Consider the following 11,974-nt stretch of genomic DNA (forward strand, 5'->3'; position numbering starts at 1 on the left):
TTTTCTTTTCATATGGAAGCTTTTGAATACATTCTCCACCATAAGAATTCAAAAACGAAAAATCGAAAAACAAAACGGGTTTGCTAATAATAGAACACAGTTTGTGCCCAATAGAATTCCAACAGACAGTTGGAAGACCTGTTCACCAAGGACTATGTGAATACCTGTATTGCCACTGAAGAACCCCAACGTCCTTCAATATCAACTTCAGAGTTCTTGTATGTAGAATCAGAGTGGTGTTTAACAAAACAATTTTAGGGATGACTGAGCATACGATATGAATATTTCTGTGTTCCTTTTTCATTTAAGCAAACAGCTTCCTATGATGTCAGAAAGTTACTATCCTTTAAATAAAAGGACTGCAATACGTGAAATATAGACGTGTTTCTAACAGGAACTTAATATTCTAAGATGAAATAAAACTGTGTTTTGCACATATTTATTATAAGTCTTATTACTAAAGCTGTAATTATATATAGACCCAATGGAAATGAAACATTTCTGTAGCTTTGACATTTAACCTCAGAGTTATGACGGTGGCGGATCTAGAGAGGATTATGACAGTAGCGGATCTAGAAGGAATTTCGGGGGTTGCAACCCCCTCTTAGGTTGAATATTTTGTTTTAAAACAAAAAGTTAACTGTTTGTCATTTTGCGGTCTTCAAATAAACATTCCCTCCTTTCTCGAGCGAAAAAGATACCAAAACGGATCACAACCCTCTCCCCCTTGAAAATTCGGATCCATCACTGAATCATATAAATCTGGCTACAAACTATTGATGCTTACTTGCTTGAATGTCTTTTTTTCATTTCTAAAGCTCAACACAACTTCACAAATGATATCCATTTTAAGACATGAACAACAATATCTTCCTTTGTTGAGCGTTGCTGAGGTGAATTTGTCGTCTTGTAAAGTTTTATGTGCAAATTAATAAATTACACTCCATAAAATAAAGAATACTAAACACTGCTTTTCATAAACCATACAGAACTTTTTTTTAATGAAACATTGCTGATTTCGATGAACGAGCAAGCTGACTTTCTTCCCCATGTGTACGCGGCCATTTAGATCGTATCTATAAATAAAGGTCGCATCACTAAGCCCCAGAAGAATTTTTCTCGACTTCACAGAAAAGGCTTAGGGATGATCCGATCGGCTTAACGTACATTCGGGCATGCGCAAGCTGACTTTCGCCATAGCATCCGGTTTAAGGTATTTACACCAGAAATTATTTTCACTATGTATTACTATATCGGGAACATATCATTAAAAATCAGTTTGCTACAGAAAATTGATACCGAGTAATGCAGACGGAAATATTTTGTGTTACCTGTCTCGTCTACCGACAACGAAAAACAACACCCTACATATCATATTCTATTTTCTTTTCTACCTGCAAACAAGACTACCCTCAAATCTACATATTTTTCACATGCGTGTAAACCACAGGTGCAGCACGTTTTAAATATATATAATAAAAATGTCTTTCTGTAAACAAATTATTGAATAGCATCTATTCATTTGTTAATGAATGTTGTCTAAAGAACAAACGGTGTGATTCGGAAGAGTTATCTTCTTTTTTTTAAATTTGAAAATATTTTTTTTATCACATAACAACAATATGAAACAATATACATATTTGATATACAAGTATATACTCAACATAAATCATATATCACATAAAAAATTAAATTCGAACTATCATGCATTTTATAAATTACGTGACAGATTCCGAACAAACATGTATACATGTAATGAGAATGAAACATTATATAAAATAAACTTGTATCAACATATCAGTTTTCAATTTTTTTTCTGATACATACAATTATAATCATTTATCATATATAAAACATAGAAAACATTGTATTAATGAACAACATAAACAAAAATATACATGTATAAAGAAAAAAAACCGATATATGTACATGTATATATTTTTTAAGGTTGCCATAAGAGGGCAACGCCTCACGTAGAATACAGTCCATACACAACCCCCCAGCACTACACGAGGACAGGTCTTCCCCTTGTATTTTTTATTTAATAATCATATATATATATATATATATATATATATATATATATATATATCCATAATAGCATTTATAGTATATCATTCGAAATCGACGGTGTACATATAAATTTGTAATGACAAGCAACTGTTAATGAAGTATGAATGAACTTGTTTCATCAGCCACCAATGCAGTGGCGGATTTAAGGGGGCGCAGCCGGCGTCCTCCCCTCTTAAATTTGAAAATTTAAGGTAAATCGTGGTATTGACCTATCTTGTTTAGAAAAATGTACTAAACGATAAAAGAAGCAATAATTTCTTCCACTCCCGAGGAAATAAATGACAAAATCTTTTGATTTCTTGAATTTTTTAATTGGGAGAACTTAATTTTTTCAAAAAACCTTTAAAATTTGCGTCATTTCACTAATTTTGCCATATTAAAAATGATAGAAAATAGTACAAATGACTTAAATTGTGTTAAAAAAAAATCTCTATTGTGTTGAGCGTAAAAAAACCGCATCAAAATCGATGCAGAAATAACAGTTATTGATCTATAAAGTGGCTATTTTTACCTGCTTTGAAAATGCAATCAAACAAAAATAGAAACGACCGAAAACGAGGCTATTCAGCTGTGATGTCACAACGGGATCACACAACGAATATAGTTTGGAAGATATAGAGACCAACAGTTGTGACAACATGACAAATAAGAATATTTCTAAAAATGAAACACGATAATAGCTTCGAAATTCGCACTTTTTATGGTGCACCTATGAAGAAGTGAATATTGAACTTCTAACATATAATTAACTCTCTATTCTTTATTCCTCATAGGAGTTGTGAGATTAATCACTGTTCGTTATCTTCACCTTTTCATTGTTGGAGTCGTTGAAAGTGCAAAGAAGGCCCTAATATATCTTAACTACAATTACTAAATTTGCGAAATATTGATTGTACATGTATATTGCATAATTGCAAGACTTTCATCCATGTGTTAAATCAGTTTACAACAACAACATGAAATTGATAACGAGTTTTTTGTTTATGCATTGATTTACCCACAGGTAATGGATAGAGTAAAAGATAGAGTCCACTCTTGATTTTAAAAAAAATCGTATTCATGAACGAAATTTGAATTGGTGGGAACGAAATTCAAATTTGTGGGCACGAATTTTGTTTCGTGGGAACGAATTTGTAAAAATGTTTCTCTCACTCTCCTAAACCAGCCACCGTATCTTTTCCTATCATTTTGCAAAACGAACACATCTGTTTGAATTGCGCTCATCATTTGAAATAAGCCCTTTTGGCTTCTGAATACAAAGATATCTAGGACTATATTGTTTGGGGAGTGTTTTTAGGACATACGGTTTTTTTTTAAAATAAAAAACCCGAGTATGTAAAGTTGACCTGTTTATTTGTTTGTTTTACGTCCCGTCAAGAATTTTTCACTCATATTGAGACGTCACCAGCTGTAGATAAAGTACCCCAAATATATCTATGCTGAGAGCTTACGGCCGTAGCAGTGTGGATGCACCTGCCGCGACATCCGTTTTAAGGTCATATCCGAAAGACCTGTGATTCTCACTTTTATATGCCAAACGTTTGGCGAAGGAGCAATCACTACGGTTTTAGTTCGATCACCAACCATGGTAGTTGTCTAGTTGACTTCCGAAACTTAATTGCACATGCCTAGCTTGCTTCCGGACCTTCAGTGCAAATGTCTGGTTACTAATGTTTAACTATTCTGTAAGCATAGGTAGACCAGGCATGTGCAGTGACACCTCTTCCGCTTTCGATAGTACTATGGTTCAACTCTAGTTACTATAGTTGATGCGCGAACTAGGCCTACCTATGTTTGACGGGTTCATGGCACAATCGGGGCTAGAACCCACGACCTCGAGGTTACGATGCGAACGCTCGGCTGTGAAGAGGCCCATACTAAAGTCGTGTGCAATATTTTCATGCGCGCAGTGCGTGATGGCCCAGGAAAATTAAACAATGTTCAACTCCCGAAAACGATATATAGAGCCTAGGAAGTCTATGCTGGGGTTATCTAGTTCAATCTTTCTAGGTCATCCGAATGCATGGGATTGTGTAGGAAGGGTTCTGTATGCGCTAATCACTCTTAATAAACATCCACCATTATTGTTTTAGGTCATCACGCAAACACCGCGCAGTAATTTTGTGTGGACTAACTTACTCCTGCGATCAATGAATAAACATCCGCCATAAATTCGAATTGTAAATTACAATTATATTGATTATGCTCATTCTGTGTGTTATATTATATAAAAAACAACCTCAGTTTTAGTATTTTTTTATGCCTTGTTCTATATATTTATTGTTTTAGTTTGTTTTTATTGTTTTACATGTAAAGTCCTTTAGGGTAATTATTCTGATTAGATAAAGCGCTATATAAATGTATAATAATAATATATCGTACCCTTATTGGCAGAATAATCCATCAGCTGACTTAAGCCAGCTAAGTGTTCTTGTGTGAGTCGATATCCTTCTGCGCAAGACATGACCAATGTGGAAATGTCAGACGATTATTTGACTTTCTAGGTTGCTAATCCTCTGTGTCAGGAGTTGGTCAACTCTGTTTACTTTATTTTTTACTCTTCACATATTTGTTAGAATGTATTGTATGGAATCTCCCCGGGTTTTATTTTTCCCCCGAATTACCATCATTAATTACCTCTCCCTCTTCTGAGAATAATTACGTCATCCATTATCACTTCGCGCTTTGTGGATCAGCCTGTTGGACGAATAGATAGTGTCCTAAATCGCTACCTAGAAAACAAATTGATCAGCAATCCAAAAATATAAATATGTAATTTGCAGTGTACATACAATTTACATTTGTAGATTTAGTGCTAGCTATTTTGCATATAGTTGCAAACCACGGGCTATTGTTTCCATAACAATAACCCGTGGTTTCGGAAACTGATAACGAGTTATTTTATATCTTACACACTGCCATTTTGGGGAGTGCTTCTTGCAAAAACTGTGTAGAAAATAGTAAATTAATAATATCCTATATAAAATGAATAAGAATGAGACGTATTAATAACAGCAATTAAGACTTAAATAATTTGAAGAAAAAAAATCTTTTATTGGGAGCTTTTCTATATGCTATCAATTAAGAATCATTCTATCGAAACAATGATATATAATTTCTCATTTCCACATACTCACTTTCAGACACAATCGCAAAAAGAATGGTCACCTTGTTTGGCTGATAACAACAAGACGACCACTGGAATAAATGTGAAATTAGAACATCATAATGTCCTTTGACTTAAACAAGATATCGCTCAATTTTGCATAAATATGTATATGTGTGACCTCATGTCTATAGAGAGCATGACCTCTGACCTATTTACAACTTTAATCATAGCAAGTCACGTATACCTACGTACCAGATTTGGGGTGTTGAAGTGTTCTGACCGTTTTGAAAATAACGTTGGCATCTAATTCAGCCACAGCTTAACTGGGAGTGCGTGTGAAAACACATACTTTCAATCATAATGCAGTGTGAGTAGGTGTTTGAAAATATCAAACTAAACCACGTGACTGGTGAAAAGATCAAGCACCGCACGGCTACAGATTCAAATGAGGACAGAACACACGAAGTAAGAAAATTATCATTGATTACCAAAGTATAAGTCTGCAAGCTTTACACATACCTACCCCACGGAATGAAGGCATTAATCCTGAGTCTGTACCCAGTACATTGAAATAGAAATTTCTTTGCATTTATAACCAAACACCCGTGTTTAGTGTTGTGTGCTGACGTTTTTAGTAAAAAAGAAAGAAAATTCGCATTAGAGCATCATACCTGAATCAATTTATATTCTGATCAGTAATAATAAATAAATGTGTTCATCTATGGAATTTATTTCTAAAAAGGACTAATGGCAATTATACTGATCAAAATATGAAGTAACGCTGGGCGTTAACATAACGAGTAGATGTAACACATGGTAAAAAGAAACTAATGCATTGAATATTTTATTTCAGAAGGCAAGAAAAAGAAATCAAAATTATGGATGACCCCCCCCCCCCAATAATCAGCAACGATTTTGCAAAGGCTTGAAATTAAAGTATCTACAAAAGCTTAGGTCCTCCAACGATTTGTTAGGACACTCTCCCAGACAAGGTCGATTTGGAAACAATTTTGGAGATTCTAGTATGCATTCCTTTGAGTTATTAATGATAATGCTGAATTTCATGGTATGTGAGAACTTATAGTGAGGGAGGGGCTAGGGGAATTAGGATTCTAGAGTTCTGGCCATAAATGATATCTCAACATAACTTCATTGCATTCCTTTTTCCATTTTGTTGAAGAAGCATAAAAATTTCAGTCTTTAATTTATCACGAGGAATGGTCGTGTAAAGTGTTGAAAAGTCGTATGTCTTGTTGTTGATTTGAGAAAAGATTTCAAATTTAGAATTTTTTTTAGAATCCCCATTTGATTGACTCCACTTCTGTCATATGAAGTCGCACAGTACGTTTGAAGTTTCTCCTTCAAAGCTGTTAATATTTGTGTGAGGAGCAAAGATAGGGGCTTGGTAGAACACTTACTGGATACAGCAATGTATTTTTGTAAGGGGCATTTATGAAGTTTAGGAATCCAGTATAGGTACGGTAACTCATATTTATCCGAACCATTGACTAGGATATTAAATGTGTGTAAAACTGAAGCATGGTTTTGAAGAATTTCATATTTTGAAAGGGCAGTTGGAGTATAAGTACGATTACCAAAAGTGGAATTAATGCCAAGTTCGTTTACAATACAGTTGTAATAATGAGCCTTACAAACAAAGACAATGTTGTTACAAGCTTTGTTAGCTGAAACCAAAACATATTCCTCCTGTAACCTATCTAATTCTTTTATCACTTCTGGTTTACAAAACACAGAAGGATATATGGTACATACTTTTGTTTTGATGTGTCTAATGCGGGATTTTAATATTCCTTTTATACTTGTAATCCATTCTGACAATGTATTAAGTTCTTTTTCATATTTAGCCCATCGTCTGCCATAATCTTCGACAGAATTCACAATAGAGATGAAATTCTGTCGCCAATTGAAAGACAGAGGTTCTTTTATTTAGGACCTTTCAGAATATGTGATTTGAGGTCCTCATTTTTATATTTATCAACATCACCAATAGTGATACATGTACATGTATGTCCAGCTGGACTATAGTTGAAAGAAGACGAAGAACAAGAGCACGTAGGTGGATTGAATAGAACATACTGGTGGATTACTATAAGATGGTCTATATCTAGACACTGCAAAGTATGTTTATAATTAAAAGGTTTGGATGCTATAGTAGAAGTATAGCTGTAGGAAATACAGGGTGTATACTTGAACTTAAAATAAGTTGGAATACACGACTGAACTCTTTTATGACGAGATTATTGCTTATGTTGACGGCATATATTCCTTTGCTTGTAAATTTGAGCTTAAAGGGAAAGGCAACCCTAACTGCAATGTTGCTTTTATGAATAAAGTATCACTTACTGATATCGTAAATGACAGTCTTTAACAACAAAAATCCTTGCTTAACAATTAAATCAATATTAATCTATCATGTATTTTAAATTACCCGCCGCTAAGAGAGCGACCATTGATGTTTAATTTATTACGTCACACCATCTGTTCCGGTTTATTTCATCAGTAGCACTGTAAACATGACAAGTCACGAACAGTTAAGTATTGAGCCGTATAGATTTGAGCCCGTTCTTTCGCAAGAAGAAATTGAGAAAAGAAGACGTTCAGTCGAGTCGCAGACCAGGCAAACGTTAAAACGTTTTTTCATACAAATGTCTCGAACCTCTACTTGTCATTACACAAATGATGAATCCACAGTTTACGCAGTCTTTTCTTTTCAAATGACTTGGTTGGGTCGTGAATTTCGATAAAAAACTTTTTTCACATATCCCCTTCGCATTAGTGTAATTAATTGCTTGACAGGAAGGCATCAACCTATTTATTCGTAAGATTTACCACATGCACATCTTTGATGATCTTAGAATCTCATCAAAACCGGAACAGACGGTGTGACGTCAAAATTATTGATTTCTGTGGTCTTAAATACAAAAGAGTTGCACATCATGGCAAACTCTATAGATCGCGGGAATTTCAATTTTTAACGTTTTCAAATTAGTACTGAAGCTTGTCTAGGCGGTATATCAACAGAATAGTATGACAATTTTTTATCATATAATTAATCCTATCATGTACCATGTAAAAATATTTTGGGTTGCCTTTTCCTTTAAGAAACTGCCGGCATAATTCGGAAGGAATATCATCCATAACCCGTGGTGGTTTAAAGAGCCTGTGATTGGCAACATGCATAATCATAGAGTTAAGTCTATATTCAGGTGTTGAAAAATCCAAGTATGAACTAGCTATGGCTTCTTCAAATAACGTATGTAAAACTCTCAATCGAACAGAATAAAGTTTTGTGCGAATATCATGTGGAACTAACTGTCTGTTGAAGTGAATCAAACGTGACATCATTTATACATGTACTTGGTCTTTTATATAATACAAAATACGCCTTCCATTTTAACTCTATACATTCTCCCCATTGTTTTGGACTTCATTTTGAAATCATGCGAATAAATTACACTCCATATTGTAATTGTATTCACTTTACTAATAAAAACATAAATTAAGTTTTTATTTTCATCATTTTGTAAGTTTGTACATGTAGTTAGTTTTGTTAAATTACTTGTGTAGTGTAAGAATTACGAATTTAATGGAATCTTACCAATTATACATATTTTACAGTATTGGGTAAAAATGTAGGGGGTAGAAAAACACATATTACTAGTGTACCTCCATGTTGCCCTATCATGATTATCTATGGACACACTGGGTAAGCACGTACCCATAATGCAATTCCCATGGAATTGAAATAGAGGATAACTCTTAATAGAAATCATATTTCACACTCAGTAGTTAATACCGCTTAGAAGAGATTCAAAGAATATGATATCAGTTCTTAGTATACCGTCAATTTTATAATAAGTATCAAATTATCAACAGAGCTATGCCTGGAAATTGATCTGTCATATCGTGATTTTGTGGTAAGTAAGCAATAACTAAGTTTTTTTTCTATCTTAGTAGCACATAGTTCGTAAATTACATAAATTATTATTATTATTATTATTATATTCATTTATGAAACGCAAAATTACCTATAGTTTATATGCGCTGTACAAAGGCAACAATTATTCATTCAACACATGGTTTAGATGTACTAAATTACTTGTAAAAGAAGAAGGTAGGATGCAGATACTGAAAGAACAGGTATGATAGGAGTCTTATATATGGTTCCCAGTGATAGAGATCAGCGTGAAGAAACCTGTGAACCATTACCGAGTAACCCAGATCAAATTGAGGAAACATAGGGCATATTCAAATGCCATACGAAGGTCAATAAAATAGTGGAAATTCCAAATTCCCTAATTAAAACAAACATAAGTGGCTTTAGAAAATACGATTTGCTCACACTTGCTGACCTCTTGTATAAAGTGAGACCCCCTCCTCGAAAGTCTGTCTTGGCATACTGATTCTGATTGCTATTACTCCGTTTACGTATTCAAGACATAGGGCTCACGGCGGGTGTGGCTGGTCGACAGGGGATGCTTATTCTTCCTAGGCCCGGACCTAATCCCACCTCTGTTGTGACCAGGGGTCCGTGAATAGATAATTGGATGAATCATATGATCAGTTATCAAACTGATAAACAAGTTGATGTTACAGAGGTTTCAACAGTGTCGTTCAAAGCCAGCATTTCGCAAATTATGTGGTCATTATAAGATAAGTAAGAGCATGTTATGCGAATAATCATTTATCAAATCGAGACAGAATACTGAAAAACAAATTGATGTTACAGGGGTTTAAACAGTCTCGTTTAAAGTCAGGATTTTTTCGTTTGGTGAAAAACTTTATTGGAGTTCGAGTATTGATATATTCCATAAAAGCGAATCTCTACGAATTCCTTCTATAATCGTTATAATGATCTAGATTGTCAATACAACCTATCTTTGGATCAAATGCTGTCTGATGCGATTGATACCGATTGTTATGTCAATCTCTGCACACTGATTTTGACTACAAATTACTCCATTTGTTTGATCAAGATATAGGGTTTTCGGCGGGTGTGACCAGTCAAAAGGGGATGCTTAGTCTTCTTAGGCACCTGATCCCATTTCTGGTATTTCTGGGGAATCCGTGATTGCCCTGCTTTTAATTTTGTATTCTTTATATTGTTTTTCCGTATTTTTTATTGGAATCATTCATCAATTCAATGTACTTACTAGAACCTTTCTTGTTGTCGTGTTGACATCTTATTGTTACCCTATACATGTTTGTTATACGTTTTTGTCGTCCGAAATTGGAGAGTTCGGAATTCCAAAATAGCTGCTGTCGCTTCTGATTAATTTGTAAAAAACAAAATGTAACAGCACTGTAAGAGCTGTAATGTTAGAGCACTAAGTATGTAAAAAAAGGAAAAAAAAGATCACAAATTAAAAGCTTATGCGTTTGAAGGTCCGATTTAAAACGACAGTGAAGTACAATATTGGAGTTTAAAAGGCAGAGAGTTCCAGAGACTCGATGCTGCCTTATCCAAGCGTCGATCCCCATATGTTTTCGTACGTGTCCGAGGTACCTGGAGAAGATGCAGAGATTCTGATCTTAGTGATCCTGTGGGATTGTAAACTGTGAGGATATCATTTATGTAAACTGGAGATAGGTTGTTGAGAAATTTGAAATTATGAAGAAGGATCTTATATTGAATTCTGTATTCATCTGGGAGCCGGTGAAGATCTATTAGAACAGGGGTAATATGGTCGGATTTTTTTTTTAGCGTGTTATTAATCTTGCAGCTGTGTTTTGTGTCCTCTGAAGTTTGCTGGTGTGTTGAGAATGAACACCATAAAGCGATGCATTTCCGTAATCTAATCTAACGAGTTTACTTGAGTTTTACATGCTTCATCATTGATAAATGGACGAATACAGCCAATTCTGCGAATGTTCACAGATGCTGAGCGGGAAATAGAGAGACAGTGTTTTTCCATAAAAGGGATTTGTCAAAAAATACGCCTATTTTTTTTTAAATGAAAGATGAATCACTTACAACACAGTCATCAAATTCAAGATCAAAACGGCTAATATTTTTAAGTCTCTGTTTTGGAGCAAAGACTACAACTTCAGTTTTATCTTCATTGAGTTTGAGGAGGTTGATACTCATCCACATGTCCAATAAACAACTTGGGAGTCTTTGAGACATATCAGTCCAATTGTCACCAGGTTCAACGATGATATAGATCTGTGTGTCATCGGTGTATATATGATATGTCATGATGGCATCTACATACAAGGTGAAGATAACGAACAGTGATCAATCTCATAACTCCTACAAGCAATACAAAATAGATAGTTGGGCAAACACGGACCCCTGGACACACCAGAGGTGGGATCAGGTGCCTAGGAGGAGTAAGCATCCCCTGTTCCCCTGAGAGTTTTGGGAAAAAACCCAGTAGAATCTCGGACCCAGGACTGCGCCTTGCGGTACACCACATTCGAGGAGACAAGCTTCAGACAAAGATGAACCGACGGCAACACATTGATATATATCACTAAGATAGCATTTAATCCATTTCAATGCAGATCCAGTAATACAAAACATGTTGTCCAAACGTTGCAATAGGATATCGTGGGCTATGACATCGAAACCCGCAGAGAGGTCGAGCAATACAAGGATAGCACAACTGTTATTGTCAAGTACACATATGATGTCATGATGTACCTTCATTAGTGCATACCTTCTTAAATTAACTAAAATATCAAATCATGTATGAAGTTGAATTCTTGTGAATAATTCATTAATTGTCTTCACCAGACTGTACAATATCGTTAATGTACTTAAAATTG

This window comes from Ostrea edulis, chromosome 1, assembly GCF_947568905.1.
Source record: "Ostrea edulis chromosome 1, xbOstEdul1.1, whole genome shotgun sequence".
NCBI lineage: Eukaryota > Metazoa > Mollusca > Bivalvia > Ostreida > Ostreidae > Ostrea > Ostrea edulis.